The sequence below is a fragment of the Onychostoma macrolepis genome, chromosome 03 (genome assembly GCF_012432095.1).
Source record: "Onychostoma macrolepis isolate SWU-2019 chromosome 03, ASM1243209v1, whole genome shotgun sequence".
In the NCBI taxonomy this organism is placed as follows: Eukaryota; Metazoa; Chordata; class Actinopteri; order Cypriniformes; family Cyprinidae; genus Onychostoma; species Onychostoma macrolepis.
The window spans coordinates 53718560-53729173 of NC_081157.1; the positions used below are offsets into that span (position 1 = coordinate 53718560).

Consider the following 10614-nt stretch of genomic DNA (forward strand, 5'->3'; position numbering starts at 1 on the left):
ATTATCCTTTCTTAGAGCTATCTAGCTAATGTTGCGAGTTAGCTTACTTACATTAGTTAGCTAAAGTTAGCTAATTAAATAACAGCTCGATAGAAAAACAAGCTTTAACGTTACTTAAAATCCAAATACTTCATTATCTTGACATTTTAATGTAATAATCAAATATAGTTCAACATAAAACACAACATTACCTTAACTTAAAATCCAAATACTTCATTATCTTGACATTTTTATGTAATAATGTAATATAGTTCAACATAAAACACAACATTACCTTAACTGCAACGATCTCTTTGGCGTGATGTCTCCCGCGTCCTGAGAAAAAACAAAATCAAATAATCCATGTCCCGCCTCCTGCTGTCGCTGATTGGACGACTGAGAGAACCAATAAGATGCAATGCTGCCCTAAGAACATATTTCAATAACTAAAAGTCTAATCTGCTACCTGGATGGGAGACCTCCTGGGAAAACTAGGTTGCTGTTGGAAGAGGTGTTAGTGAGGCCAGCAGGGGGTGCTCACCCTGCAGTCTGTGTGGGTCCTAACACCCCAGTATAGTATCCGTCTTGCGGATGAGACGTTAAACCAAGGTCCTGACTCTCTGTGGTCATTAAAAATCCCATGACACTCATCGTAAAGAGTAGGGGTGTAACCCCGGTGTCCTGGCCAAATTCCCTCCACTGGCCCCTGTCTATCATGGCTTCCCAATAATCCCCATCCACTTGATTGGCTCTATGACTCTCTCTCCTCTCCACCTGTAGCTGGTGTGTGGTGAGCGCACTGGCGCCGTTGTCCTGTGGCTGCCGTCGCATCATCCAAGTGGATGCTACACACTGGTGGTGGTTGAGGAGAGACCCCCCCCACACACACACACACATGATTGTAAAGCGCTTTGGGTGTATTGCAATACACATTAAAGCGCTATATAAATTCCTCATTCATTCATTCATTCATTCATTCAAAGAAACAGCTGATTCTGCAGGACTGTGAGATTCATGCAGCTGGAATGGATCAGCTGTTCCCAGTCTTACATTCTGTTCAGCTCTGGTGAGAAAGTTCTGTGACATGAGGCCAAGTATGGTAACCCATGCTCGGAATTTGTGCTCTGCATTTATCCCATCCAACGTGCACACACACACAGCAGTGAACACACACACACTGTGCACACACACCCGGAGCAGTGGGCAGCCATTTATGCTGTGGCACCCGGGGAGCAGTTGAGGGTTCGGTGCCTTGCTCAAGGGCACCTCAGTCATGGTATTGAAGGTGGAAAAGAGCGCTGTACATTCACTCCCCCCACCTACAATCCCTGCCGGACCTGAGACTCGAACCCGCAACCTTTGGGTTACGAGTCCGACTCTAACCATTAGGCCTCGACATTAGAAACATCAACAGATCACATTCACACACAGATCCAATATAAAAGCATTCAGTATATATAACGCATCTCTTGCTCTCTGTCTTTCAGCTGTGATAAACCTCTGCTGCTTCAGTTTCTGGCTCGTGTGAGGCCTGAGGAAGCCCGGTCTCTTTCTGGAGCTCTGGGTGAAGAGCTGGATCTCAGTCAGACTCGGCTGGATCTGCAGGTCTGTAGAGGTCTGGAGCTGATTCTGGAATATTCTGAAAGACGGACAGAACTGGATCTGAGTCAGTGCCGTCTCACCGATGACAGCCTGGATCTGCTGCTCCCAAACCTCCACAAAGTGCAACACATTGAGTGAGTGACTGAAGAAACTCACAGTGTGCATTTCTCAAGTATAATGTGATAGTTCTTGCAATTCTCATTTGTTTATTTGATCTCAGTTTTAGTGGCAATAGCATCACTGAAGCTGGGGCTGAGAAAATCTACAGGATCGTCACTCGCAACAGTAACATAAAGACAGTGAGGTGTGTGTCTGAGTGTCACAATGTTGTCCAAAGTTATTTAAACTTATTAATACCACAAAATACGGGTTAAAGTCCCCCCCCCCCTTAAATTAAAGAGCATGTTGTTGCCACTTTTCATTCTCTCATTCATTCATTATATCACACCAGTCATCCATTATAAAAGAAATTCATAGGGACAATTTATAATTGTCAACAAAATTTAAGCAAAGATTTTAGATAAAAAGCTTTTTAGTCATGAAAAAAACAAATCAGTCAAGTGTGTTCAAATTTTAATGGATAGTTTATATTGTCTTGTGCGACGGAGTGAAAATCATTAATGATGTTAAGTGTGTGTTTCATTTACATGTATTCATTTATCAGATGCTTTCATCCAAAGCGACTCACAGATGAGGAATACAGGCAGCGGGTTGTAGCTAATATCAGTGTGTTTGTATCTGTAGGCTCTTCAACAACATAATTGAATCCAGAGAGCTCTTCAGGACAGACCCACGATTTGAGATCTGGTGATGCCAGCAAACTCTCTCTGGAATCAACAAACAGCTGAAATATCCAGCAGTGGGAAATGATGAGGTAACAAGGGTAACAAGCTTTGAGGAATCTGCCCATCAGCATCCCAAAGAAAAATCAAGCCACCAGATTGTAAACCACACTCATCTTTGTCATCACTTTCAATCATAATCAACAGTGGGTTTCTTTTGCGGCAGAATCGCTTAATTTAAATGGAAACAACGACATCCTAATTTCTGATTGGCTGGTAGGTGGCATTTAACTCTGTATAACTCGAGACAGCTATGAACTCGGCAGAGAACTTACCTCTATATTCCCTCGTCTATTAATTGTACATATAGCGGGACAAGTTATCCCTTCTCAGCGTGAGAAATACAAGGTGTGGCGTGAGAGCGTGTGAACTGGTTGAAATGCGTGAGTCTCACGGTGAATGCATGAGACTTGAGAGCCCTGGATTAGCTGATCTTCTCCTCTTCATCCTAAAGAACAAAAGATCATTTGCAAGCAGCAACTGTCTGAACTCTAGTGTTTACTGCAAACACAATAACGAGAGAGACATTATACTCAGGAAATCACACTTACCTCATTCCTGGGACTGAAATGTTTAGCTAGTTAGGCATCAGGGTCAGAATCGCTTCTGTTTTTACACCTACAACATTAATGTCATGGTACTAAAGCAGTTAGGATTTGTCACAACTGTATTACAGATGATTGCAGGACTTTCCCCCTACTGTTACTTCTGTCTGTTTTTTTTATTTTTTAATGATAACTTTATTTTTGTATTAAATCCTGTGTAGTGTTCTTGGCCATTATTAATCTGTGAGTATGATCATAAACTGTTGAACTGTTACTGCAATGGATTGAAATAAATGAATAAATCCAACATGCTTTTGGAAACTGGACACATGTTTTGCTTTTCTTGACTTTTCCTAAAAGTGTAATCATTGTCAATGATAATCATGATCTTGTTTTATTTCATGCTTTATTTTCTTAGGCACAATGGACATTATAATCACTCAAGAACAGACTTTGGGTGCAAGTGCACTCAGGGCTTGTCCGAATCCACTTTTGCTAGTTTAACGACGGGAAAACAGTCGGCGTGCCCGGCGCGTGGTCTAAACGGGTTGTCCCTATTCTCTTAATGAGTAATGGGTGTTTTTTGGGTGTAACGTGCAATAAACCAATCAGAGTCTCATCTCCCATTCCCTTTAAGAGTGAGTTGCGCTCGTGCCATGACGGATTCGATATTTAAACGGCGGAAATTTAAGGCGCACAGACTGAATGCGTCTCCAGAGAGCAAACGGATTTGCTCATGCGCAAGCAAATAGCTAGCCTAATTCTGATACACGCAATGACTATCCATTATGACATGTACACACCTGAACACACCTCTTTTTTAGACCAGCACGCCCTTGGGTGCACAAATGGGCGCAAATGCATTTGCCATTTAAACAATGCGGCGCAGGATGGGAAAATGAGAACTGCATCAGGCTGAAACTAGCAAAAACACTTGCGCCGGGTGTATGATAGGGCCCTTCGAGTTTTTGTCTTCCTGAATTCATAGCTACTGAATTTCAGATGTGTTTATCTGATTTTAGCAGTGCTTTTGAGCAATATATTCTAAAGTAGAGAACGATCTGAAGGAGATGCACATATAGGGGGATGATAAGGGTACTTGTATTGTCCTCTTCAGGGTTTATGAACATGACTGTTGCCAGACATGCTGGAACAATGGCTCCAATCACTGAAACAATCTCACGGCTTTTTCAGCTGGTCAATGAATCCATCTGTACGACAACGGTATGTCAGGACGACTGAGTGCTTTGCATGGAGTGAATGTATTTCCTTATAAAATTAATTTTGTGGCCAAAACTCAGGAACTCTTGCAAAGACAGATGCCATGCAATAAAACCATAAAACTAATCTGGAGAAGAGATCTCCAAAGAGAACAAACAACACCACACTGACCAAACTTATGTCCTTGATCATTTACGACCCCCTTCTCCCCCTGCCCTCTCTACCTCTCCTCCCTCACTCTTCTTCCCCAAAAAGCAAGAATATCCATTTGCCACAAGTGTTATATCTTGTCAATGTTGTTTTGTCCCTTTGATGTTTGGTATCATTTTAAAGGTCTCTGTACGATTGGTAAATTGGTCTGAATTTTACAGTAGCCACCTATATTATGAGAAATATTGAAAACTTAAGTGAATTCTGTACTTCTGTTGTGGGCGGTCTCCTTTCAATATCTGATGAACATCACTCTACAGGTGTGACCATTTGAGCGCGGGAACAGCTCCTACTGAGGCTTCTCATCCCCCATACACTAATCTGTTTGGGGCCGATAAAAAATGTGTATTGCCCTTTTGTTCTGGTAGTATTTAAGGGAAAGTTGCAAATCAGTCATTGTGATTCTGTAGCCAGATCAGCCCGTAGTGTGGAGTGTATTTCATATGCTCCATACTATGTATTTTCCTGAAGTCAGGTAAACATTTTTACTCTTAGATTCATCTTTGAACAACTGATGTTATGTATTTTCTTATTTTTGAATTGGCTTCTTATTGTTTTCTTATGTAATTGGTGTGACACATTCACCTGACTAATAATAAATGGTTATATTTGATTTATTCTGATCTCTTCTGAAATCATTTTTCAAGTAGATTAATGTGTAGCAGTATTTCCGCAAACCTGCGTTCAGGACACCATGAGAGACTCTGGATTTCTGACTGTCACTGGCTTAACACGGTGTAGCTCTCGTGTTTATAGCAAAAAATACACTTTTTGTGTTATGAGTATGCAGGCGCAGCTCACTTAAAGGTATTATAACACTCTGTGTCCTCTGAGTAAGTTCAGAACTGACGAGTTTGTGTCCGTGGGTTCACTATCGGCTGAAGTGTGATTCCTGTGCGATACCTGGTCCCTAATGAATGAAGAATTGAAAGTATGGGATTTCCAGAATAATCAAATATCTAAATTAATATACAATCAGGGTTTAAATCGGGCCGGGGCCGTACGGGGCTAAGCCCCGGCACATATGGCACTTTTCCACTGCGTGGTACGACTCAGCTTGGCACGGCTCAGTTCGGCTCGGTTTGCGTTTCCACTGCAGTTTAGTACCGCTTTAGAGTGGGCGGGATTATTCACGTGTCGTTATACTTGCGGCGCCTCTACTGCCGTGACTCCAGAAACACTTTTTAATTCCGCGTCGCTCCATCACGCTCTCGCTGGATCCGCTCCTCGGCTATGTACGAGAGGACAGTCTGTACTTCCTCAACAGACAACAAAACAGACATTTTTTGGTTGTTAAAAGAAAGGTGCGCTCATTCAAAACCGTTGCGTTCGATCCTTCGCTGGCTGCTGATTTAAATTTAGCGGGTCTGTTGTGTCTCGTGCCTCAAGTTTAATGACGCAGGCAGTGACGATTTTCTCCGGCCAATCAGTGATCAGCAGTGTAGGAGCCAATGTATTAATGTCTATGTATTTTGGGCTGTCACCACTTGGTGGCAGTATATGCACATAGGGGTTTTAAGTCGGTGTTTCATTCACAGAGTTAGTAGGCTTGGTGCAGGGAACATATACAGTTTTTACCACACACTTTGGAAAGCTAAGGTGTCCACCATTCATCATTGAAAGTATGTATGTCCATTATGTTCAATAAAGTAATTTTAGACTCAAATAGAAATGAAGACTGGACATTGGATGTGTGCGTAAAGCGTGTGTTGCTATTCCAAGCCTTCGGCAGTTAGCTGCTGGTACAAATAGTAAAAACTTAGTTCCCGTTGGATTGCTCAACGGCGTTGGATGGATTATACAGGGAACGCTATTGGAGTGGATTTCCGTATAAACGCCAAAAGAGGAAAGTGAACGAGGAAAGGAACTTGCTCGCTTTGATTTGAGTTTGCAACGCGGCCACGGAGCGGACAACAAGGAAGACCAGTGGGTGCTGTTTATGTTGTTTAAAGGCTTCATGTAATGGAATGTGACGTTTTGGATCAAACGGAGACATGCTGTGCTGATAGTTTGTGCTGGCTGTGTTGTTGTTCATGGATGGAAAGGGAAATTCAGGGTGTGAAATGGTTACAGATGTTGATGGTGGAAAGGTTGTTACGGAAAACGTTACAAATGATGATGATGGTGCTGTTAATGAAAATGTGTCGCAAAAAAGAGAGAGAAAAATGACTGCAAAGGGGGTTGCTCTGCTCTTTGAAAATTTGCAAAGGTCTAGAAAACAGAAGTTGAATCAAGTAAACAAAATCAAACAAAAAGTGAATGATGTAATTTCTCTTAAAATCACATGTGAAACTGTACCAATTGTGGAAGAGCAAATGTAGAGGTTTGTCAAATATTGTGAAGAAACTGAAGATTTGCATAATTCGATTGTGGAAATGCCAATACCCCAGGATGAGTTTGATAAGCAAACCAAATGGTTCAATGCTAAAATGGCTGAAAATCACCGTTTTCAAAAAGAAATCACAGAATGGTTAACTGATGCTGGGAAAACATTGAGTGTGGATAAAACCTTTGAGGCTTCATCTGCAGTAAGCAGTGAAATAGGACCTGATGATAGTATTTCAAACGTGTCAGCCAACCAATCCCAATGCAGCAAAGTGTCAAAAGGTTCAGCAAGTACTTCAAGTTCAACTTCTTCTGCACGGATAAAAGCAATGGCAGAAAGGGCTGCATTATTACACCATGCTGCTGCTATGGAGAAGAGACATACTTTGGAGGAGGAAGAAGAGAGACTTCGCATTCAAAGTGAAAGACTCAAAAGACAAAAGGAACAACTCATGATGAATGCAAAATAGCAGCTAATGATGCAAGGTTGTCAGTTTTAAAAACCAGTGATGTTGGAAGCAACAAAAGGACATCATCTGATTATTCAAAAAGTAAAAAAAAAAAAAATCACACTCATTGAATCCTGATCCACAAGTACATCTTCCTGGTAATCCTACTCAAGTTGCAATGCATTGTACAACTACACAACAAGCTCCAAGCATACAGGATGGCACAGCTGCTGTTCAAAATAATCCAGTCTCTCATTCCCAATTACAAGTTCATTCTTTGCAATCTCATGTTCATCCGCAAACCGATGTAGGACAAAATATTTTGTATAACATCATGCAGCAACAGGCGAACATAACAGCTCAGCTTGTGCATAGGGGGGACGTGGCTTCATTACCTCCTCGAGTAATTCCAATCTTTGATGGAGATCCCTTACAGTTTGCTGCCTTCATTCAAGCTTTTGAGCATGGAATTGAAAGAAAGACCACAAATGCAGAGGATTGCTTGTATTATTTAGAACAGTACACTAGAGGACAACCAAGAGAGTTGGTTAGAAGTTGTCGTCATATGTCAGCAAAACAAGGATTCCGTAAAGCCAAGAATTTGTTGAAGGAACACTTTGGTCACGAGTTGAAAATTACGGCAGCCTACATGGAAAAGGCTTTGAACTGGCCTGCAATAAAACCTGATGACATCAGTGGTTTGCAAGCATATGCTTTGTTTCTGAGAGGGTACTGCAACGTGATGGTAAACTTGCAGTATATGGATGAGATTAATGTTTCATCGAACCTTAAGAATATCATGATGAAATTGCCTTACCGACTCAGGGAGAAATGGAGAACCACAGCTTGTGAATTACAAGAACAAAATGGTTGTAGGCTCAAGTTTTCAGACATGGTGGACTTCATTGAACATCAAGTTAAGATTCTCACTGATCCTCTCTTTGGAGATATTAAAGATATACAAGCACCTATATCCCACAAAGCCAAAGTTAAATATGTGCCTTATAGTGGTAGGGGGCGAAATTCAGCTACAGTGGCTGTAGTCAACACTGTTGAAGACTTTCAGTCTAAAGGCCACCCATCACAGCACATTTTTCCGTCCTGTTGCTATGCATGCAAAGAAAATCATGTTTTGGAAAAGTGCCCTGAGATTCATAAAATGACTCACAGACAAAAGATTGAATTCTTGAAGAATCAGGGAATTTGCTTTGCTTGTTTGAAGTTTGGACACCTTAGCAAGGACTGCACGAATCGTCAAATTTGTGGTATGTGTAGTCAGAGGCATCCTACTATACTGCATATCTCAGCTAAGGGTAAAACCATTGAGGAGAAACAAGTGAGTAATGCTCTTGTTACTTTGCAGACCTATGCTCATATTGGGGCCGGAGAACAGGATTGCTCTTTGTCCATTGTGCCAGTGCAAGTAAAATCTAAGCTTGGAGATTTTACAGTAACAACATATGCTTTCTTGGATCCAGGGAGCACTGCCACTTTTTGTACCGAAGGACTTATGCGGAAGTTGAAGATGACTGGGACAAAAAAAGTGCATATTGCTTCGAACGATGGGGCACGAAAATGTAGTAAACACGTCTGTACTTACTGGACTGGAGATAAATTCATGGATTTGCCAGAGGTCTTTACTCAGAAGTCAATACCTGTAAGTAAAGATAATGTGCTTAATCCAGAAGATATAAGGAAATGGAGGTATTTGGATGATGTCAGAATTCCCAAACTGGATGCTGAAGTTGAATTGTTAATCCAAAGCTCTTGGAACCATGGGAGATCATTAATAGTGAAGGTCAAGGACCCTATGCCGTCAAGACCCTATTGGGGTGGGTCATAAACGGCATTGTGAAGGAAGCAGATGACAGACGGAAGATTGGCTTTCAGTCAGTCACTGCTAATAGGATTTCTGTTATCAAGTTGGAAGAATTATTGGTTGCTCAGTACAATCATGATTTCGATGAGAAATCTTCAGAGGATGATTTCAAAATGTCTAGAGAAGATCAGAGGTTTATGGAGATAATGAATCAGCCAATTGGTATTGAAAATGGCCATTATTGTATTGACCTACCCTTCAGAAAGAATGATGTCATCATGCCTAATAATAGATGCCTTGCAGAACAACGTTTAAAAGGCTTGAAAAAGGAAGTTCAGTTGGAATCAGGAGTTTCAAGAAGAGTACACCGCTTTTCTTACTGATGTTATCAACAAGGGGTATGCTGAAGCAGTACCACAAGATCAGTTACTTCGAGATGATGGTAAGGTGTGGTATATCCCACATCATGGGGTATACCATCCTAAAAAGAACACCATTAGAGTTGTGTTTGATTGCAGTGCAGTTTTCAAAGGAGTGTCCTTGAATTCACAATTGCTGCAAGGCCCAAATCTCACCAACACATTGTTGGGTGTTTTGACCAGGTTTAGACAAGAACATGTGACTTTGATGGCAGACATTCAGGCCATGTTCCATCAAGTAAAAGTATCACAGAAGAATGTGGATTTTCTTCGTTTTCTATGGTGGCCCAACGGTGATACTACGCAAAACTTAAAAGAATACAGAATGAAAGTCCATCTTTTTGGAGCTATTTCATCACCAACCTGCAGCAATTTTGCTTTGAGAAAACTTGCTGAAGATTACAAGGATTGCTTTTCAAATAAAGTCGTGAATTCTATCCTGCATAACTTTTATGTAGATGACTGTCTAATATCTGTTCCTACAGAAGTGGAGGCACTTCAGGTGGTTAAAGACTTAACTGCAGTCTGTTCCAAAGGAGGATTCCAGTTATCCAAATGGATAAGTAATAGCCGTAAGGTGTTGGCAATTATTCAAGAAGAACGTCGGTCAAAATCGACGAAAGATCTTAACCTGGATATGGACAACCTGCCCGTTGAAAGAGCGCTTGGGTTGTTCTGGTGTGTGGAATTTGATGCATTCATGTTCAAGATTGCTATAAGTGAAAGACCACCAACAAGACGAGGCATTTTGTCAGTTGTTGGTTCTATTTATGATCCATTGGGATTTCTTTCACCACTAATACTTCCTTCTAAGTTGCTGTTACAGGAATTGTGCAAAAGAAACATTGGATGGGATAATGAAATGCCACAAACCCTTTCACGTCAGTGGTTTGAGTGGCTGCAGGATCTCAATAAGGTAGCTATGGTAAAGGTTGACAGATGTATCAAGCCAAAGGATTTTGGAACGATCAGGATGGCTCAGTTGCATCACTTTTCAGATGCAAGTCAATGTGGTTATGGAACGGTCTCTTACTTGCGTCTGGAAGATGAAAATAAAAGGGTGAGACTTTCCTTCATGCTTGGAAAATCTAGGGTTACTCCTTTGAAACAAATAACTATACCAAGACTTGAACTTACAGCTGCTGTTTTAGCAGTTAGAATTGATAAGATGCTTAAGAAGGAACTTCAACTGGATCTAGATAA

At 41.2% G+C, this 10614-nt stretch overlaps 1 protein-coding gene and 1 long non-coding RNA gene across 2 annotated transcripts in view; both read left to right on the top strand.

Moving 5' to 3' along the window:
- The window catches only part of LOC131535838 (zinc finger protein 658B-like), a 175230-nt gene that overhangs the window by 142149 nt on the left and 22467 nt on the right, over window positions 1-10614 (top strand). The gene's annotated exons all lie outside the window — the stretch shown is intronic.
- Window positions 1636-2452, top strand: LOC131536609 (uncharacterized). Its single transcript, XR_009270025.1, has 3 exons — window positions 1636-1715; window positions 1802-1885; window positions 2326-2452. It is a non-coding gene; the product is annotated as an uncharacterized LOC131536609 (long non-coding RNA).